The sequence below is a fragment of the Eulemur rufifrons genome, chromosome 4, assembly GCF_041146395.1.
Source record: "Eulemur rufifrons isolate Redbay chromosome 4, OSU_ERuf_1, whole genome shotgun sequence".
NCBI lineage: Eukaryota > Metazoa > Chordata > Mammalia > Primates > Lemuridae > Eulemur > Eulemur rufifrons.
In genome coordinates, this window is record NC_090986.1 from 49305045 (window position 1) to 49325844 (window position 20800).

General features: G+C 36.0%; 1 long non-coding RNA gene across 1 annotated transcript; it reads right to left on the reverse strand.

Annotated features, from left to right (window-relative positions):
* Positions 1-5203: 5203 nt before the first annotated feature.
* Positions 5204-17415, reverse strand: LOC138382658 (uncharacterized). Its single transcript, XR_011233468.1, has 3 exons — positions 17223-17415; positions 8562-8624; positions 5204-5566 (listed from the first exon to the last, which is right to left on the reverse strand). It is a non-coding gene; the product is annotated as an uncharacterized lncRNA (long non-coding RNA).
* Between the last annotated feature and the right edge of the window lie 3385 nt (positions 17416-20800).

The following is a 20800-nucleotide window of genomic DNA, read 5'->3' on the forward strand; positions in this document are numbered from 1 at the left end:
TAGTCAAAATCCTTTATTTTTTCCTATATATTCTATATTTCTCTTGCCTTAGTGTTTAACAAAAGTCATAGTATGTGTCTGATGTATTTTCAAACTCATATTACTTGCTGCCAAGCTCTCTTCTACATAGGTTATACAATCTTTGAAGATAAGAACCATGTTTTTCATCTCTCAAAGGATATTTGTCACATAATCAATGTTTATTTTTGAATGAATGAATGATTTAAACACTGCTTTTCTTAAAGCTCTTATTTGGTGAATCTATACACCTTTTTTCCTACCTAAATATAGCTCACTGTCATAACTTTATGGATTCTAATCTATCTTTTTCAAATACAATTACTTGCAAGTAGATTATGATGAAAATGATCCATTTCTATACAACAATAAATGATATCGTTTGAAATAAAAACCAGTAGGGTTACTGTAGCATACAGCTTCCTCTCCTGAAGAAAATAGTTTGTACTATTTGTACTGAATACAAATAGGGGAGTTGAGGAGAGGTGAACTTCAGTTTTAATCTCGCTAGTTACTTCCACTTAACTACTGGTAGCTAGGAGCTAACAACCTTAAAAAAGAAACAGTATCAAAGACATGAGATAAGAAGTTACTTCCACTTAACTACTGGTAGCTAGGAGCTAACAGCCTTAAATAAGAAACAGTATCTAAGACATGAGATCAGAGACAATATCATTATTTTAACTAAGAATTTAATATGAAGAATTGTAAGTCCAGTATTGGAGAACTGAAAAGACAAAAGAGGAGCACTAAGATAGATAGTAACTGAAACTTTGCAAACCTGGAGGAGATGCCTGTGGAACTAGGAGTTAGATCGCTGAGAAAGAGCTCAGCAGGCTGCTACTTGTTCTTCTGAGAAGGAATGAGGGGGCTTATTCTGAAAATATAGGAAAAGCTCAAACTAGACCAACTGCTGCTGCAGGAGCAAACTGTCACTGTCAAGGTGAAGAAATGTTGCTAGAATTTCACAGAAAGCAGTATGTCCCTTCTTCCTCCTTTAGCATTTGGGTTTCCTTCAAGTGTTCTTTATTAGAGTCTAACAAGGACCATGCTGAAAAAGCAGAAATGTGTTTTACGGCACCCCAGCCCTAGCCTCGTATAGCACAAGATAGAAGAGTCGTTTTGCAGCTGAAGGAAAATAGCTTAAAAACCGACCAGTATGGGTTAGCGACAAAATCATGGTTCAGTTTTGTCCCTTTTACAATCTCATTCGTCAGGGTCTCTGTTTCATGTTTCTAGTCAGTTAGCACTCCACTTTCAGAAGAAGGATTGTCATACAAGAAAGGCATTGAATATTTCCCATAAGTAATAAAATAAATGTGGATAATAGATACAATAAGTAAATGTACAATTACTCTATCTGGATTTGGCAGAATTCAATATGCTTGGGAGTAAATTAATAAAATATTTGGATGCAGATTCAGACAGAATTATAGTTCTACGTACATATTTTATCCCAAACTCGTGGCTAGAGTTGCCCCAAAAGGGTTCCTAAAACAGAATGACTCAAATTGTCCTGAGATGGGGCCAGTTAAGATTCCAAAGAAAGGAGCACTAAATGCCAGAGTGACCAATCCAAAGAATTTATTAGAGGAAGCTACTTAGCGTTTCCTTGGGCAGACAGTAAGAGAAAGGGATAGTCTACCTAGGGGTGTTGGCAACAGGGGCTTTGGGTATGAAGTTTATATGAGGGTTTAAATTTGGCTTAGGGCTGGGGCTAGTTTTTTTTCAGCATTTTGGGAAACAATCTAAATACATGTATCAGTGACTGTGTTCAAGGCACTCTGTGTTTCTCTGTCAGAAGAAGAGAAAAAGCAGGTGTCCTGGGGAATCCTACAGCATATGTGCTTATTCTCACTACTTTGCAATTAGAGGTGGAAAAATGATGCATGGAAAGGATAAAGGTAAAGCGTAAAATGAATAAATAAATAAATAATAAATAAATAAACAAACCCATGGTCAAGCAGGATAAGGAGCAGATAAGAGAAAGAACAAGAAAGATTTAGATTGACAGATAAGTTGAAAGGAAACCAAGAAACCCATTGAAGAATTGATCTGTAATCCGAGTGAAAAACATATCCCTAGCCTAATGTCAATAAATTTTAAGAAGTGAGGAGGTCAGAAAAGAGTATAATCACTTTGACTTTTTCAGAATATGTTTGTTACTCTACCTCTGCTTGTCTGTTCCCAGAGGCTCAGGAAAATGTGCTTATACTTACAGGGTTGTAGTTTTGTATTCCTTCAATTTGGGCATCTGTAAGCCTGGGTAAGTCTTCAGCTGAAAAGCAAAAATTACTAGTTTAGAGGAACTTGTATTGATTACTCACACAATTGTACTCAGCATAAGATACACTGGAACATTTTTAATCCATTAGGCATTTGGATGTTATTTTGAAATTGAGAAAATCCGGAGCTGAGCATGGCCTAAGTGCTACAAATATTTGCCGCAGATGAATAGACCACTCATTCATTATCTCTCTCTATCCATCTTTATTTTTATATATGCTCAATTTACATATAACAACCCTTTCTATACTTTGAAGAATGTCTCTGTAAGTATGATGAGGTATCACAAATTCAGAAAATAACGCTCCGTATTTCCTAATTAAATTTTCTGGCGAGTTCATCATGTGGTGCGGCGTGGCTCTTTGATCCTCTGTTTATTCTAAGGGCTGACCAGTGTGGCTCGGGGAATAAGAGTTTTGACTGGCAACTAGGGCTAAAGCAACCTAAGTTTAAGCAGCACATATTCTGCTTTACAACATCTAGACTTTTGCTTCACTATTTCCGCCACCGCCCATGAGTTTAGGTTGTAATTTGAAAAGATTTTTGCCATTCTGACCGATGTTTTCCTCACTGTATGTTAATACCTTTCTTTACCTTAATTTTCCTGCATAAAAATATTGAAAGAAGATTAAATCTGTCTCCCGCTTAGTTATTTTCCTGGGCCACATATACTTGGAAGTCTAGTGCCTGGCTCAAAGGTGTAAAACAAACACAATCTCCCTTATATAGTACATATTATGATATTTGTCTAAAAAGCATCTGCTGTGGTTTGAGTATAGCCCCTCCAAAACTGAGGTGTTGCCAATGTGATAGTATTAAAAATGGGAATTTTAAAAGGTGAGGATGCCATGAGGGCTCGTCCTTCAGGAACGGGATTAAGGCCCTTAGAGAGGCTGCATGCAGCATTCACTAGCTCCCCTTCTGCCTTCCTTGGACGCAGAGAGCAGCCCTCACCTGACAGCTGAACCCACAGGCACCTTGATCTTATATTTTTCAGTCTCCGGAACTATAAGAAATAAATTTCTGTTCTTTATAAATTACCCAGTCTCAGGTGTTCCGTTATAGCAGTACAAATAGACTAAGACAGCACCCAAATATAGTTTATGTTCTTTTCTATTTGGATCCTTAATTGCTGTGGTACTTTGACAAGACAGAGCAATTATTGTATCAAAAGAGTAATCCTTTACAACTTCAATATTTATCATACAAAATAAAGGGACCCAACTTCATACAGCAGGTTCTCAAATAACATCATTTCATTCAATGTTGTTTCCTTGTAATATTGGTGAGGAAAAGGAAAAAATTTATTACCAGCTGAGGCAACTGTTTGGATGGAGTCTGCATGTCCTTCCCATGCCTGTGTAGGTTTTCCCCAGGTAGTCTGCCTTGCTCCCACATCCCAAATATGTGCACGTGATGTGAACTGGTCTTTCTAAATGAGTGAGTGTGGGGTGAGTACCCCTTAGATGGAGACATTCTGTCCAGGATTGGTTCCCACCTCACTTTCCGAGCTTCTGGGAGAGGCTCCGACCACTTTCAACTCTGAACTGGAATAATTAGGTAAATAATTATCTTACTTGGTTTTATTCATCTTTATTAAAAGTATGTATAACTCATATTTGTTTTAATGTTTAATATTAGAAACGTTTTGGGTCCTATATAGAAGTCTGACCATGATTTTGTGACCATGCCATGAGAATTTAACTCTTATTTACATCTATTAGCTTATGGTAAAATCGGTTTCATTATGTTAATAGGTTATTTCAGGTAAAGTTGTAGTTTCCAAGAACCTATCAATGACGTTAATTATGATTTACTATATTTATCATTTTAATTTGGGGGATTTTTAATCAGTTGAATAATGAAACATAATCCATATATTTGAACCAATTTGGTCTGTTAGTTTGGTATTTGCAAAAAAATGTGTAGATCAAGGTACATATGTAATGCCCAGGAAGCTTTATTGTTTATCTTAATTGTATTTGAAATGTTAAGACATTTCAGAAATATAAAACTCTAAAATATTAATTACTCCAGTGAGAAATCTGAGAGAGGACTCTGAACAGTTATTAGCAAGTTTATTTTTTAAATAAAAACAGAACTAAAATATTTGAAACAAACAGGTAAAAAATAAGAGACAGAAAAAAGAAAAAGGGGGCAATGAGAAAAACAGAAAAGGAAAATAAAAAAATGAGAAATAAAAAAATAAAAAGTTTAATAAAGAAGAGGGATAGGAGGCAAGGAAGGGAAGGGAGAGTAAGAGATTATAATAAAAGTATAGCTAAATAGTGTCTGAGTTTATATCTGCTTCAGTACTCCATAGACACTCTAGGGAGTCATAGAAAACCCACTAGTTTAGAGGTTGGAATACGTTTTTTTGTATAACAGAATTTTCTAATTTTCTTAATCAGGGTATAATTTCTTTTTTTTTTTTTTTTTTTTTTTTTGAGACAGAGTCTCACTCTGTTGCCCAGGCTAGAGTGAGTGCCGTGGCGTCAGCCTAGCTCACAGCAACCTCAAACTCCTGAGCTCAAGCGATCCTCCTGTCTCAGCCTCCCGAGTAGCTGGGACTACAGGCATGCGCCACCATGCCCGGCTAATTTTTTCTATATATATTTTTAGCTGTCCATATAATTTCTTTCTATTTTTAGTAGAGGTGGGGTCTCGCTCTTGCTCAGGCTGGTCTCGAACTCCTGAGCTCAAACGATCCGCCCACCTCGGCCTCCCAGAGTGGTAGGATTACAGGCGTGAGCCACCGCGCCCGGCCAGGGTATAATTTCTTGTGCATGAAGCCATTCTTGTATTTTAAAGAGCTTTATATAAGTATTTCTATTTTCTCCAGATTCTAAAATTTCACAAAAGCCTAGATTTTGCCACTTTAAAAATACTCAACACATTGTAAATTAATGCACCATTTTCTTGTTAAAACCAGCCTTGCATAAAATGATCTATAGCTGAACAGGAGCAATAGCAAAGGTGTGAACTACTTCAGGAAAGTGCTAACTTTGGAGCCCAAATGAGAACATTTAAATGCTAAAATTTTCAGCAGCAGCAAACAGATGTTTCTGCAAAATATCATTTCTTTCCCTGTTTTCGAAACTACTTTTTCTACATACATTTACTTTTTCATTCTTCAAACTTGGACTTTCCTGCCACTTTACCAATTTTCAGTGCCCATTCATCCTTGAAATGTTTCATTTTTACTTCTCTATCTCTCCTCCTCTGCAGTAATTGCAATAGAAGATGGGTATATGGTTCTGTTCTAAAAAATGAATTCAGTGTTAGTGACATGTACCAGGCTGATGGCACAGCAAACTGAAGGCCATTGTTTTAATCACAGTAACCCAAGCACCAAACAACATACTTCACAGTTGCCTGAGCAACTATTCTCAATTCTACCTAAAAGAAGGGACAATGATTAACACTTTGGCTTAAAATATAATTAGTGTTAATTTTTAAAATGACTGCATGATATAGGTATCTGCTTGAAAAGACATATTGATGATGTCAATCAAATAGCCATTAGACACTGTTGAATTCAGGTTTACTAAGGCAGAAACTTACCTACTAATTTTAAGTTCCAATTAAATTTGTGATTGCACAGAAATTAACTCTCAAAGAGAGGATAAACACATATTTCAGAGGCAACTTAGATGGTTCTAATTTCATCATTAGCAAATTCTGTATTCTACAGAAAACATGTATTTCTAGTAATGTGTCCTTTTAAATATCGCTAATGGAAAACAAACAAACAAACAACTCTGTAAAAGAATTTAAAGAGGTTTACTCTGAGCAAAATGTGTGTGACTGGCCTGGAACACATGGCCTCAAGAGGTCCTGAGAAAATGTGTCTGTGGTAGCTGGGTTAGAATTGGTTTAATACGTTCATAGAGGCAGGAATTACACGTAAGATCCGAAGTCAATACGTTGAGGGCATACTTTCATTTGGCCTAAAAAGGAGGGACATCTCAAAGATTGGCAAGTTATAGGTAGGTTTAAAGATTCTTTGATTTGTAATAGATTAAAGAAATAAAGCTTTGTCTAAATCTTGGAATGTTTTAAGATAACGATGTCTGTTAATCAGAAACAAGGCACCAGGCATTTACCAAAACCCAAGTGATCAGTTGTAGTTTAAGCTTTGTCTTGTGTAGCCTTAGGTCTGTTAATGAGTTAGAAAGGACAGCACCAACAAGGGAGAAGGGCATGACTAGATACGTCTGACCTCCTTCTCGTGGCCAGCAACTCAGCTGTAGGGTATTTCTGGGATCCCCTTGGCCAAGAGGGGGGCCATTCAGTCAGCTGGGGGGCTTAAGATTTTATTTTAGTTCACAATATGAAAGGAAATAAAACTGTCCTTCCTCATCCATAAGTGTTTAACCAGTATGGACAATATGCTAACTCTAGGATAGGTTTCCTACTGTCTGAAATATCACCTGATCCCTCCACACATCCACTGGTGCTGATTTCATGAAGTTAAGACAACAAAATTGGGCTTAAGGCCGGGCACAGTGGCTCACGCCTGTAATCCTAGCCCTCTGGGAGGCCGAGGGGGTAGGATCGCTCAAGATCAGGAGTTTGAGACCAGCCTGAGCAAGAGCAAGACCCCGTCTCTACCAAAAATAGAAACAAATTTACTGAAAAACTAAAAATATATAGAAAAAATTAGCTGGGCATGGTGGCACAGGCCTGTAGTCCCAGCTACTTGGGAGGCTGAGGCAGTAGGATTGCTTGAGCCCAGGAGTTTGAGGTTGCTGTGAGCTAGGCTGACACCACGGCACTCTAGCTAGCCCAGGCAACAGAGTGAGACTCTCTCTCAAAAAAAAAACAAAAAAAAAAAACTGGGCTTTAGTCTCAGGATGAGTACAGTTAAATAAGACCTTTCACACATTTCTAAATTTCTCCAGGCATTACTTTAGTCAATCTGTAAAAGGATAGGATAGAGTAGATTATCATAAAGATCCCATACTCTCCTGATGTTCTCTGACTGAAATGGCCATGGGCTTTCGAATCTATAGCAAAAAGCCTATGGGAAATTAGAGAAATCTACAGTCTGTTTCAATGTATCTTTCAAAGAATATTAACCCCTGTGAATAGTTAAAATTAGAAGCTTTCTATATGTTATGATTTGATATAGCCATGAACCAAGTCTCTTTATAAAACATACTCACATAATATAGCTTTACCCCACCATTACAGCTTAAATCTTTTTTACTTTAATGGGTTTTGCTCATCAAGATCATCCTTAAAAAGCAAATTACCCTAGGACACACCATACTTGATGTTTTCCATTAGCTAAACCTGCAAGATAGAACATAAAACATAGACATAGGGCTAGAGTTTTGCCTTTAGTGAAGGGAAGGGTATCAGAGAAGGAAAGAACAATTCCTAGCTGCTAACTCAAGTGTTTGGTGGACTAATTGGATTACATTTATCAAAGGTAAATGTGGCTATGAGATGTCTTGAATTTTAATTATGAGAGGTAAAAAATGACTAAAGGAAGATTTAGTTTGGAGGGAAGAATAGTAGAGACTGGAACTTGATATTTTAAATATTGGAATCACTATGATGGGTTTGAGGGACTAAAATATAAGGAATATAACCAGTAAAAATGAGTAGAAATTACAGGAGGATTTAATTAAATTAAGCAATTAAATATTGGCATAAACTTCTTAATATTTGTAGCTATTTAAAGACAGAATCATGTGTTTGTAGAGATAATAGTTTCTTCATTCTTGAAAATTTTAAGTAGAATTTTAAAGTCATTGTCAGAAAATTTTGTAGATGAGATTCTTGCCTGAAATGAGCATTTAGGATTAACATTTTCTAAAAAAAATATTTTAACCTGGCTTAAACTAATAATAGCCCCTGTTGAAGTATGCTCTGGTAATTATTATTTAATATATTTTTACTTTTAATTTTACTTCATATCATTTTTTTCTAAATCATAGCTCATAGCTAAATATTAGTACCCAGGCTACCTATATGAAAAATTGACTTTACCTTTTTAGAAAGTTAAGTTTCATACAATCTTTGTCAGGAAAGCAATGGTAATATTATAAACAAACATGATACCTCGTAAGAACTCAAATTATAGCAATTAATTTTTATAACAAATATGAGGATGCACTTTTATTATCATTTTACAGATGAGAAAAATGAGCATCGGAATTGAAATAACTTGTCCAAGAATACAAATTTAGAAAGTAGTTGTGACCCAGTCTTTTCAAGCTTCATAATTCTTGCCTTAAAATTTTTACCATTTCTTTCCCCATGACATCAAATATGCATGGTATTTCTTCAGCAAACTTTCATACAAAAATCTTTAAAAATAGCATAGACAACAAGTTATCTAAATGATTCAGCTACTTTCTTATATAAAAATACTGGAGTGGATAAATTATCTCTGAAATTTCTTTCTGGCTTTATGATGGTGGAGATAAACTGAAAAAGAATTTAAATACAATGAAAAAATTTGCCCACTGTTATTAGATAAAAAGGTTCTTGCAGTAAGTTGTTATAGAAGTCTGTGAAAAGCAGGATTGATTTTTATCAGTCTGATACTGCTCAGAGGAAATAGTCATTGCTTAACACAGAAGAATGAGCTAAATTGCCTCTAAACTGCCTTCATCTATATGAATATAGAAGCCAAATTTTAACTACTTTTCCTGGAAAAGATACATATGATGAACATTAAAATAAAATACACATGGTCTTTTCAGAAATTTAACAATTTTCTTTGAGCCAGCAACTCTCGTCAATTTGCTAAGAAACAAGAAGAATTTTAAGAAATTTTAAGCTCTAAATGCAAGGCTATGAGAAAAAGTCTAGCATTATTATACGTATCTCAAGACAGTTTAGAATTCTTTGGGTTGACTATTTTAATTTTTTTGAAATAGCCGACAGCTTGTTGGAAGATAACCTAAATTAAGAGTTGCTGCAATGAGAATAATTGCATTTTCCCATTCATTGACAATGTCGAGCACTAAATCTGCCATCCTTATGGACCCATGAGATATGTAATTTTAGTTATTTTTTCCTATTGTGGGAAAATAATAGAAACTATTAAATATCACCAGAAAATTCTACCTCCAATGGAATGAAGAACTAATAAATCAGAGATGGGAAGTTTAGACTTAGTCTTGTCCACTTGCCAAGTTTTTGCTATTTCACTAGTAGTTATTTCATGTAAACCTTATACTGAAATTACATTCAACGGAGATTTTGGGATTTATTAGATTAACTCGAGTTGTGTTTCCCAAAAAGTAAAAAATGAAGAAACACTTCCCATGACTTTTAACACCTATATAATCAGAATCCACAAACAAAGCCACCAAATTTATCTATCAATGACTGTGTAATTTCCTTGGTTTTCCATTGTATTATTGAAGAAAAGTTTATATTGACTCATAAAAATGACTTCCAGGCACTGTAAAGCTCAGTTCTTTGGTTTGTTCAAGACTTTCTGGTAAAATGCTCATGACTGAAGCTTGAAACCCATCATGTTGCTTCCTTCTGGTACTTTAGTTTGTGAAGATGCTTGGAGGCATGGCATATACTTTCTGAACATTTCTGAATGAAAGCTGCCTAATTAACCTGAAAGAATACCACTATAATACTATTGTTGTGTGCTATTCTTTCTTTCATTACTCTTTTTTGCATCTCAGAAACAGAACCAGTAAATTGGAAGAGGCAAAAAAAATTGGAGAAAATAATTTATGTCATACCACCTTAAATTAGGTAAAGCTAATATTTAATATTTCCTGTTAGATGGGAACCACTTAACATTAGAAAAAACATCTCTTGTTCATATCCTTCCTTCCTTCTTCCCTTTCTTCCTTTTTCCCTCCCTTCTTTTTCTCCTGATGATTGCTATTTTTATTGCTAGACCCTATACTAAGAAGCAAGATACAGTGGAGAATGCAATAGTTGTGGCCCTCTCTTTTTCACAGAGCTTAGAGTCTAAGGTGGGAGGCAGACAACTATCAAATTTGCATACAAGTAAAAATTTTGTAAATGGTAAATTGTACATTATGGAAAGTATGATGAAATCAATTAAGCAAATATTTTTAAATGGACAAATAGTGATAGCAAGTGTAACAACAGTATTAGATAGAGTAGTGAAAGGCGGCTTCCCTGAGAAAGTAGCACTTGAAGTGATACTTGAATGATGATAAAAAGACGGCCATGAAAAAGAATGGTTGTGTTTGTGGGAAAGACTGATTCACTCAAAAGAACGGCATAAACAAAGTCAAGACTCTGGTATGTGAAAGGCGGGCAGTGTGGATAGATGGCATTGAGTAAGTAGAAGAGGGAATTGGCTTGAAGTTGATGAAATAAGTGTAGGCTTTATCAGGTAGATCTTGCAATCTACACTAAGGTGTTTGAATTCTGGCCTAAGTGCAATGACGAACAACTGAAAATGTTAAGAAAGAATTTATAAAAAATAGTTTATATTAATTTTAAATATATCTTTTATTCGTATGGAAAGTGAGCAAGAATGAAAGAGGGGGCTAATTAGTAATCTATTAAGGTCATCTAAGTCAGTGTTGGTGGTGATGAAGATTAGTACATCAGAGGGGTAGGAACCTGGAAAGAATGTAAATTCGATATTGGAGACAATTTCTCAAAATTAGTGATGAATGGTATGAGTCTTCTATGAGAGGGAAAGAGGAGAATCCAGGGTGTTTCTTCAGTGTGTAGCTTGTGTAATTCAGCAAATAGTAATGCCAGTCACTGAAATAAGAATGCCTGGTTGGAGGGGGAAGTTGAAAGGGAAAAATTAATTTACTGTTGGGCATGTTAAATTTGAACATTTTTGTTTGTTTATACATTAAAAGAGAAGCCTGCATTGATTGTATACATTTGGATGGAATAAAATGTTGGGAAGAGAATATGTCACTCTGTTAGTTTTCCTTGAGCTGCCATAACCAAGTACTACAAACTAAGTAACTGAAAACCACAGATATTTATTCTCTCACATTTCTGGAGGCTAGACATCCAAAATCAAGAGGTTGGGAAGGCCATGGTCCCTCTAAAGTCTCTAGTAGAGAATCCTCACTTTTTTTCTTTTCGCTTCTGGTAGCACTATATGTTCTTTGGTTTGTAGCAGCATAAAGATAATTTATACTTCCATTTTCCCATGGCTGAGTGTCTCTGTGACTTCACATGGCATTCTGCTCTATGTGTGTGTCTCGCTCTCTCCTCTTCTTATAAGTACACCAGTCATATTGGATTTAGAGCCCACCTTACTCTAGTATGACCTTATCTTAACTGTTAATAGTTATGTCTGCTGTGAAACTATAGTCATATGTCACTTAATTACAGAGATACATTCTGAGAAAGGCATAATCAGGTGATCTTGTCATTGTGCAAACATCATGGAGTGTACTTACCTAGAAGGTATAGCCTAGTAAACATTTTGGCTATAACTTATTGCTTCTAGTCTACAACCTTATAGCATGTTACTATATCAAATACTATAGGCAATTTTCACATAATGGTAAATATTTGCCTATCTAAACATATCTAAATATAGAAAAGGTACACTAAAAATATGGTATTATAATTTTATAAAACCACTGCCATATATGAGGTGTGTTGTTGACTGAAATATTATGTAGTGCAAAGCTGTATTTCCAAATAAGGTCACATTCTGAGGTAATGGAAGTCAGGACTTTAACATATCCTTTTGTGGGACACAATTCAACTCAGAAAAATCACCTATGAAGTGAGTATGTAGCAAGAAGAAACTAGCTTAGTAATGAAAATTTGAGGAATTTCAACATGTATATTCTTTGTGGTGAGAGACACTGATGGAAATTGTGGAGTGTTAGCTAGAAGGAAGTCAGTGTGTATTTCCAACACATCAAGAAAAGAGAATGATTTGAGTTAACAGTGGTAAAGAGCTTTTAATTTTATTGTGAGGAGTAAGAGGAAGGCAGAAATTGTCCTCAATGAGCAATGTAAAACGGCTGATGTTTATAATTATAATTTAGTCATTAGTAAAATATTAAATTATATCAAATCAACATTATTTAATAAAGCAAGAGAATGTGTAGCATCTTAGAAGGATTAACATGGAAATTATTGTCAGTAGTTTTACTGTGTAATTTAAATGTTGGTGTGCTCTGGAAACACAATGAATGATGAATAACAACCAATTTCCAAGACTAAAGGGATTCTCTATGGCAAATTAGCCCTATGTTCTCTATGCATGCTCTCCATGTATATGACAGATCAGGGAAACTCTCTTTCCTTCCAGCTCACTATGGAAGGAAATACATTTGGACTCTGATTTTAAATTATGAACAAAAAGAAATTCTACCTTCACTAGTGACATAAATGTAAAAAATAAAATAAATAAAAAATGTGAAAAGAGACTATAAAAACATATGTGTAATCTAGAAATTGGGGATTTTTAAAAATAGTACTGACATTGTAAAAGTTATAGAAGAAAAGATAGAAATATTTGATTATATAAAAAAAACAAAATATGGGAAGAGACCTTGTCAACCAAGTTCAAAAAATGTGACCCACTATTTTTAATGCTAAAATTTATACTATATAAGAATCTCTATTAAATTAACTACACAGTAATCAAAAATGAATGATTATAGAGCAGGAGTGGGATAAGACAAAAAATAATGAAGAACAATATATATGGGATAAAAGTAATATCATTTTATTTTATTTAAGTAAAAGCATGTATGTATGTATACATGTATGCATCCATATATCTCTGCATAAAAAGATACATACAATTTTAGTCCTTGAATGCACTTAATTTAAGGAGATAATTATTTACAGAATTTTTATTTTTATCTAGTAATATATGCAATGGGAATATAAAGCAGAGAAAAGCAACAAATATTTTCTCATTGTGAAAAAGTGAACCAATCCAGATTTCCTAGATGTTTTTAGTGTCTGCATTTCACACTATCTTGCACAAGTCTCTGTGATCTACTAAGCATTTATGATTGCCTTCTCTGAGATAGGATTTAGGAATGAAAACTGCGTGCTTTCACGGGATTTGTATTCTTATATATTATCAGCACCTTAATGTGGACCAAGAACTTTAATTATAAATATTTTTTAAAACAATTATTCCTTCTCTCTTTTACCAGGTCTCAATATTTTGGCCCTAGACAAATTTTATTCCTGAACTGCTCATCTTAACTTGGTCTTAAAGTTAATGAAAAAGGGCAATATACAGGATGTTTAAAGGTTGGCCAAATAAATGAAAGCAGTGATAAAAATTAAGTTTCATTAACATGAGAATAAAAAGTGGAGGTCACAAAAAGTATATATTTTAATTAAAATATGCATTTTCAGTGTATTAAAAATGTAACTTCATGTTTCTCACAACAGTGTATAAATATGATTCAATCCAATAATGCTAAGATGTAATTCATTATGAGATAGGTTAATGCAATGTTCTACTGAGCCCAAAGTTACAGAGTCTGTAATTTATGCACCATTGTTTAGGAGAGAAAAAGGTCAAATTAGTCCCACAAGCAAATTGGGCAATTTCTCTAGCTCTCCAAAACTATCAAATGAAGCAACAGCATCCCACAGCATGGCTTTCTCTGTGTTATATGCAATGAAATGAGCAGAAAAGTAATGAAAACTGAGGCAAATATGGTTTCACATTTATGCAGTATAGTTCTAAAATACTCCACAAGCAAATCTATAGACCTGAGGAATTGGAAAATATTCTGCCATCGTGTTCTTGTACTTTCTACATAAAGCTGGTTTGAAGGAGGAATTGCTCAGTTAATAGTTTCTATAGAAGCAGTTTAACCAGTTTCCTAGGGAGCATAGTTGCTTAGGAAACTCAAATATATTATGGCATAGAGGCTGTGACTAGACACCTGCTGGTGCACACAGTTTCATGCTGCCATTTTTACCCATTTCTTCTGTGTCTCCTGGCTGTGCTTTCATATGGCAGAAGTGCAGAGTTGGAAAACCAGTGTGGTTCTTGGCACTGGGTAGAGAAAATAAAATTGCTTGTCGGTTTACCATAAAGACCACCTTTGGTAGATAAATTGTTTTTCGGGGGAGATTAGGCGACATTTTTCTACCTTGCAAACACCTTCCATTGATCATAGTGATAATCTCTCAGGATTTACTATAATTATATTATTTGGAAGCCCTGGCACATTTTGAAATGGTGATTGAATTTTGTGAGAGCCATTTTCAAAAATCTGCCCATTTGAGGAAAAAAAAAAAAATCAAGAGCATAGGTATACAAGGCATTCTATAAACCTTAGGCTAGTTCCTGATAAAACAATGTGTTCCCTTTGAAATGTATAATATACAAAAATGGATTACATGTTGTGTAACCCCTTTGAGATTTTTGAGCCAATGAATAATTCTGGTGTTAATTAACATTTTCTATTTTAATATATTTAATAAAATGGAAATTGTATGAAGATTACATTTCATACTCGTTTTTCCATCTATCTATATACCTAAATGGGTTTTGTAATGCCTTTTGAAGGCTGACAACTCATTTTCAGTTGCTATCCTTTTAAAAAACGTGAAATAATGATGGCAATGTAAGAACGTGTGCTGGAAACGTGACTCGTGGTCTCTGCACACCAGGCTGTCACATTTACCAGCTGTTCAGTAGACATGAGGAACTAAGCAACAGAACCTAAGCCATTGGACTGGGAACCTCTAGATGACACAGCATTATACAAAGAGAAAAAAATAAACTTTGCAATTAACCAACAGCAGTCCCTTAGGTCTCAAGCTCAGCATTATCACTGGCTTCTACATTCTGTCTGGGAAGTTTTTAAAGACAGTCAATCACAACTTTTTCTCACAAATGTTCATGGTAGCAAATTACAGTAAAATTACTCATATTTTAGCAGTCAATCCCACACATTCAGAGGGGAAGAAAGCAAGAGAGCTAGAGGAAGAAGAGTGGAAAGAAGAGTGTTCTAAAAACCTAATTCCTATTATTGTAGAATAAGGGGACTTTAAATACTTTTAGCTAATGTTTAACTTTCCAATTAATTGTGTGCTTTGATAGTTAATGGAATCCTGAGACCTTGTCATTCTCATACTACCTGCTTAGGGTTCTAATCACACTTTTGATTTGTATCTCCTTTTTGTGTCCAGATTTCCCTGGGCATAAAACACCCCTGGGTCTTTCTATTATGCTAAGAAAAAATTTTATAAAACTCAATGGTTTTACAATGGTCTACATGTTCCTAAATTATCTGGCCCCCCATTACTGTCCTCCCCTTGGACCCTGCACTCTTCCTGTATATGCTTTGATGTTCTTCCGTTAGAATTTTTACTTGTTATTTCTTTTGTCTTGAAAAGTCATCTCCAAATAGTTGATGGCTCACTCCCTCAGTTCCTTCAGGATGCTGTTGAAATGCCACCTTCTTGGAAATGCCATTTTCTCTTCCTATACCTAGATGCCAATCCTTATCCCTCTTTATCCCTTTTATTCCATTTCACCTTTCTAAATATTTTGTTCTTAGCATGCATCACTACATGAAATATGCCTGTTATTTTGTTCTGTTTACTAAAAAGAAGTTCCAAGAAGTCAGAGACTCTATCTTGTTCACTGTTTTTGTACTCTAAGCATCTAGAAAACCGCCTGGAACTTAGTAGATGATCAAAATATTAGTGGTTTGAATGAATGAATGAATGAACAAATGAAGCAATCTCTACAAGGAACAAGTAGGATATTATTCATAATCCTCTTGAGTTACCTCAGAAAACGCGTACCTACTTTCCCAGGTTTTTCTTGCTGTCTCCTTTCATAAAAAAGAGAACAGAACAGGCTTCAAAATACTCCTTTCAATAACAAATATTAATCCTTCAAGTGACCACCCATTGTATTAGAAAGGACAGTTTACCAATCCTTCTTCTTGAAGACTTTAAAATAAAACATATGCAATTCTCTGTCTTATTAATTAATATTGATGCTGTAATGAGAAATAGATGCTATTACCAAAGCATACTAATCTATGTATTCGTCTATGCCCTAAGACACAGTCTGTTTTTATTGTTTGCTCCTTTTAAAAAAATTATATTTAATTATTATGGGTTCATAGTAATTGTAGATATTTATAGAGTACACATGATGTTTTGAAACAGGCATACAACGTGAATTAATCAAATCAGGGTAATTGGAGTATCCATCACCTCAGGCATTTATAATTTCTTTGTGTTAGAAATATTCCAATTCCACTGTTTTAGTTAAAGTATACCCTAACTTATCATTGATTATAGTCACTTTGTTGTGCTATCATCAGGTGTTGTAAATGAACATATCATTGTCATTGTCATAATGATTTAAATAATACCAAAATGAGACGTTGAGTGGGGGAATAAAGGCTCTTCTCTTAGCCTGGGTTTCCTCAAAAGCAGAGTTGAGATGAGGAGTTTTGTGCAGATAGTTACAAAAGCGATGCCTGAGAACAGGAAGGAAGAACCAGGGAAAGTGAGGCAGGGAGGGAGGAAAAAACAATATCAAGGTGTATTATCAAGTGTATTGCCATGGGCAATAAATGCCTCTAGGAAGCATACAGAATGCTTTCCGAGATTGTCCAATTAAAGCATTTGTCCATCAGCTTTCACCTCAATTGATCAAAAATTGCTTCTTCAGAGTGTTTACCCCTGTACTATTACGTTACATTTGCTGTGACCCCTTCCTACTTTGGCCTTGGCAGAAATCATGGAAGAGGCCTAGAGCATGTGCAGCTGGGACATCAGTGACAAAGGGATGAAAAGCTCACCCTGCACACAGTCCGTTTGTGCCCTGCAATGAAATCTGTTCTGCCGCTGAACCTTCAGCATCTCTACAAATGACTTAATATGCCATGATTAGTGGAATAAGCTGTAGTCCTCGCTACTGCAACTGGCCCTCGGGCTATTAGTGATATTTATTATGCCACTTCTCCACCTCCTATTCTAGATATGTCTCCCCTTCAAGCAGCATTTCCTCTGGTCTTGATTGCTTGCATGATGGAGTGACCCAGATATTCAACTGTGAGAAGCCTAAGCCCTTGAGATTCTTGACCCTAACAACAAGTGCTGCAGTTGACCTTTCACCATTATACTGGGCATGAAAGCTTCAAGAGAGGCCCAGATAGATGCTCTGATTTCCACACATGCTCCTCCCAACCATCATGTAACAGAGAATCTAGCTTTACTGTGTTCCCCAGTATAAATGTCCCCACCCCTCAAATCCCAGGTAACAGGATGCCCACTCCAGCAGAGCCTGTTTTCAGGGGAAGAAAGCATAAATTCTTCATAGGTGACTGGCAGCAATGGTGAGAGAGGCCAGTCTTCTTTGGTCCCTGAACTTCTGTGTTCCAGCTATTGGGTATACGTCAAGAAATTAGTTCAATGCGTACACGGAATCCTGACAGACAACATTTCAAATCTGAGAAGTAGTTTGTCAGACACGATGCCTTAGTTGAATATTTAATAAGGCATTCCAGGCTGGGCACGATGGCTCACGCTTGTAATCCTAGCACTCTGGGAGGCCGAGGCAGGTGGATCATTTGAGCTCAGGAGTTCGACACCAGCCTGAGCAAGAGCGAGACCCTGTCCTACTAAAAATAGAAAGAAAATTAGCTGAACCACTGAAAATACATAGAAAAAATTAGCCAGGCATGGTGGTGCATGCCTGTAATCCCAGCTAGTTGGGAGGCTGAAGCAAAAGGATTGCTTGAGCCCAGGAGTTTGAGGTTGCTGTGAGCTAGGCTGACGCCACGGCACTCTAGCCCAGGCAACAGAGTGAGACTCTGTCTAAAAAAAAAAACAAAAAAAACAAAAAAAAACCCAAAAAAGGCATTCCATTAATCCAGGTCATTCTGGATAGTATTATATGGGATAGAATCAGTGGATCCCATAGTCATGTGCTCATTGTCACACCACCTCCTCCATAAGATGGATCTTTTAGACTGAAGTGATGCAACATATAATAAGTTTTAGATGTCGATACTTTCAGAAAAACTTTAGGCATGGAAAGCAAACCAGTACTATAGCATGAGTTAATTCTATTTAGGATGAAATGCTGCCCTCCAGGATACAAGGGCTGCCTGTAATTACTTTGCCATGAAGTGATTAAATTAGTCTCCTTGGGTCCAATAATACTGTTTCAAGGACTCAGCATTGATCTCTATTTTGAGAATTTCAGATGTTCAAACATCAGTAGAAGATAGATCTGGCTTTTTGAAAGGAAGCTTAAGCCTTTGGGCCCATGTATAACTCCCATTCCTGCTACCACAGCCAATGTATTCATCATGGCTTCTTCCACAAACACTGAGTGGTCAAGAACATATTGGCTAATGTCAACTGGATGAGTCAACCTGTCTCATTTGAATGTGTCTTTCAAGTTTATCAATTGTGGTGGGCATTAATTTGAGGCACCAAAATGTTGATGACCATAAATCTGTATATGTACCCCTTCTCTAGATCTCTTTGATTCTGAACTAATCTCACTTCCTTCAAGTGTCTCCTCAATTGGTTAGACAAGTGACAAAATATACTCATTCAAGTTCTGCCCACAGTGAGGATTCCCCTTGTCACCACCCTCTAGTGTCACTCATTGTGTGTTGAATTTCATCCCCCAAAATTATATGTTGAAATCCCAACCCTTGAGGCCTATGAATGTGACCCTAATCCAGTGATTAGTGTCTTTTATAAGAGAAGGGAGAGGGAGTTTTGGACACTAGAGACACACACAGAGAATGCCACGTGACAATAGAGGCAGAGATTGGAGCAACACAGCTGTAAGACAAGGAATGCAGAGGATTTCTGGCAACAAGCTGAAGCTAAAATGAGGCAAAGAAGCTTTCTTTTCTAGAGCCTTCAGAGGGAGCATGGCCCTGCTAACACTTTGATTTCGGAAGTCCAGTTTCCAGAGCTCTGAGAAAATAAATTTCTGTTGTTTCAAGCCACGTAGCCTATAGTACTTTGTTACAAGAGCCCCAGCAAACTGATAAAATCCCCACTGTTATATTTTGCAGTAGTTTTAAATCTTCAGCTTGCATTAATTTATCAAGTTAAACCCATCTGTGAACTGAACTTCTGTCAGCCATGAGGCCAGAGATGTGAGCTGAGAAAGAGACTTTCTAAAACAGAGTCTAGGCAACCTGCTTATATAACTCACTTGTGCCCTCTCAATTTGTTCAGGCCATTTCTAGAAAGTACCATTTCAACTGCACAATGGCTTGCTTCTGCAATCACCTGACCTTATGGTTTGGTAACTTGACAATACCAGGATAATGGTGGGGAGGGTCACTGCCCTACATCTGGTGTTGGGCCGTCACAGCCAGTCTGATTGTGTAGTCACTTGCTTTTCTTTGGTCAGACATTCATTCACATATCAAGAACTATTTTAAACACAAAAAATAGTTCTCTGCTATTGAAAACATGGCCTTGCTACAGTACACTAGCATCTGTGTTGCAACCCTCCTGCTGAAGCTTTCCAGGGACCTCACACAGCTTCTCCATAAAATATAGATACCTTTAGCATCACTGTATCGGCTGAGTCATACACCCAAGCTTGGGGCATCTTGTACAACAGCTTGGGCCTGTTTGAAGCCTTCTCTTTGCCCCTGGAGCTAAATGTTACAAAAGATTATTTTTATGTTTTAAAGTCAAGAACTTACTCTTTTTCTAGAGATACATGCCTCTATATAGTGAGTAGACCTATGAAAAGCTTATTCTTTGGGCAATATGGTTTTCAGAGCCAAATGTCTCTCCCCTGTTTTTCAAATCCTACAAACGTGTTTAATTAAACAGGGGCCTTTTCTGTGTATTTCTCTATCAGATTTCTCTATATAGCCATTAGTTGCCTGATAACAGGTATCCTAAAATACAGCTGAGAGAGAAGCAACATTGAGCTGATTTGGGATCTCATTTAGCCTTTAACACTAACTCAGGAGCTACAATGCAGGCTTTTCTTGGATGCATTGTTATAGGGGGTGTATACGTGCTGTTTATAAAGTGATAGCTTGATTTGCTTTCTGCAAATATTCCTTCTGAGTAAATCTCCATCTAGAGAATAATGGTCTTTCACACATGTCATAAAAACTATGAAATCCCAGTAGAAAGTTAATCTTTATCTTTAACAATGCAGTTCCATAGTCTCCTTTCAGGTAAGTAAATATCTAAAGTACTCTAAAGAGATGCACGTGGTTTTCTGTAAGAACTAGGTATGTAGTATATATGTATCCTTCAATAATCTATAAATTTACCATTTAATGTCCCAGGGGATTCATTTAAATTCTGTAGCCCCAAGCAAATTTTCAGAAAAGGCCTTTTTACCTCTTATTAAGAAAAAGCATAGAAAAAATTTTCCATTTAGTTCTTAGGCTTTACACTCTTATCTAACCTGCCCCCACACAATTCAACCTCCGTGTTATACACAGTTGCTGTTCAGAGTAGAAGTATGCCAACATATGCATATATGGACTTGAGTTTTCACCATTACTTTAGAATTTGGGGAGAAATATGCCCA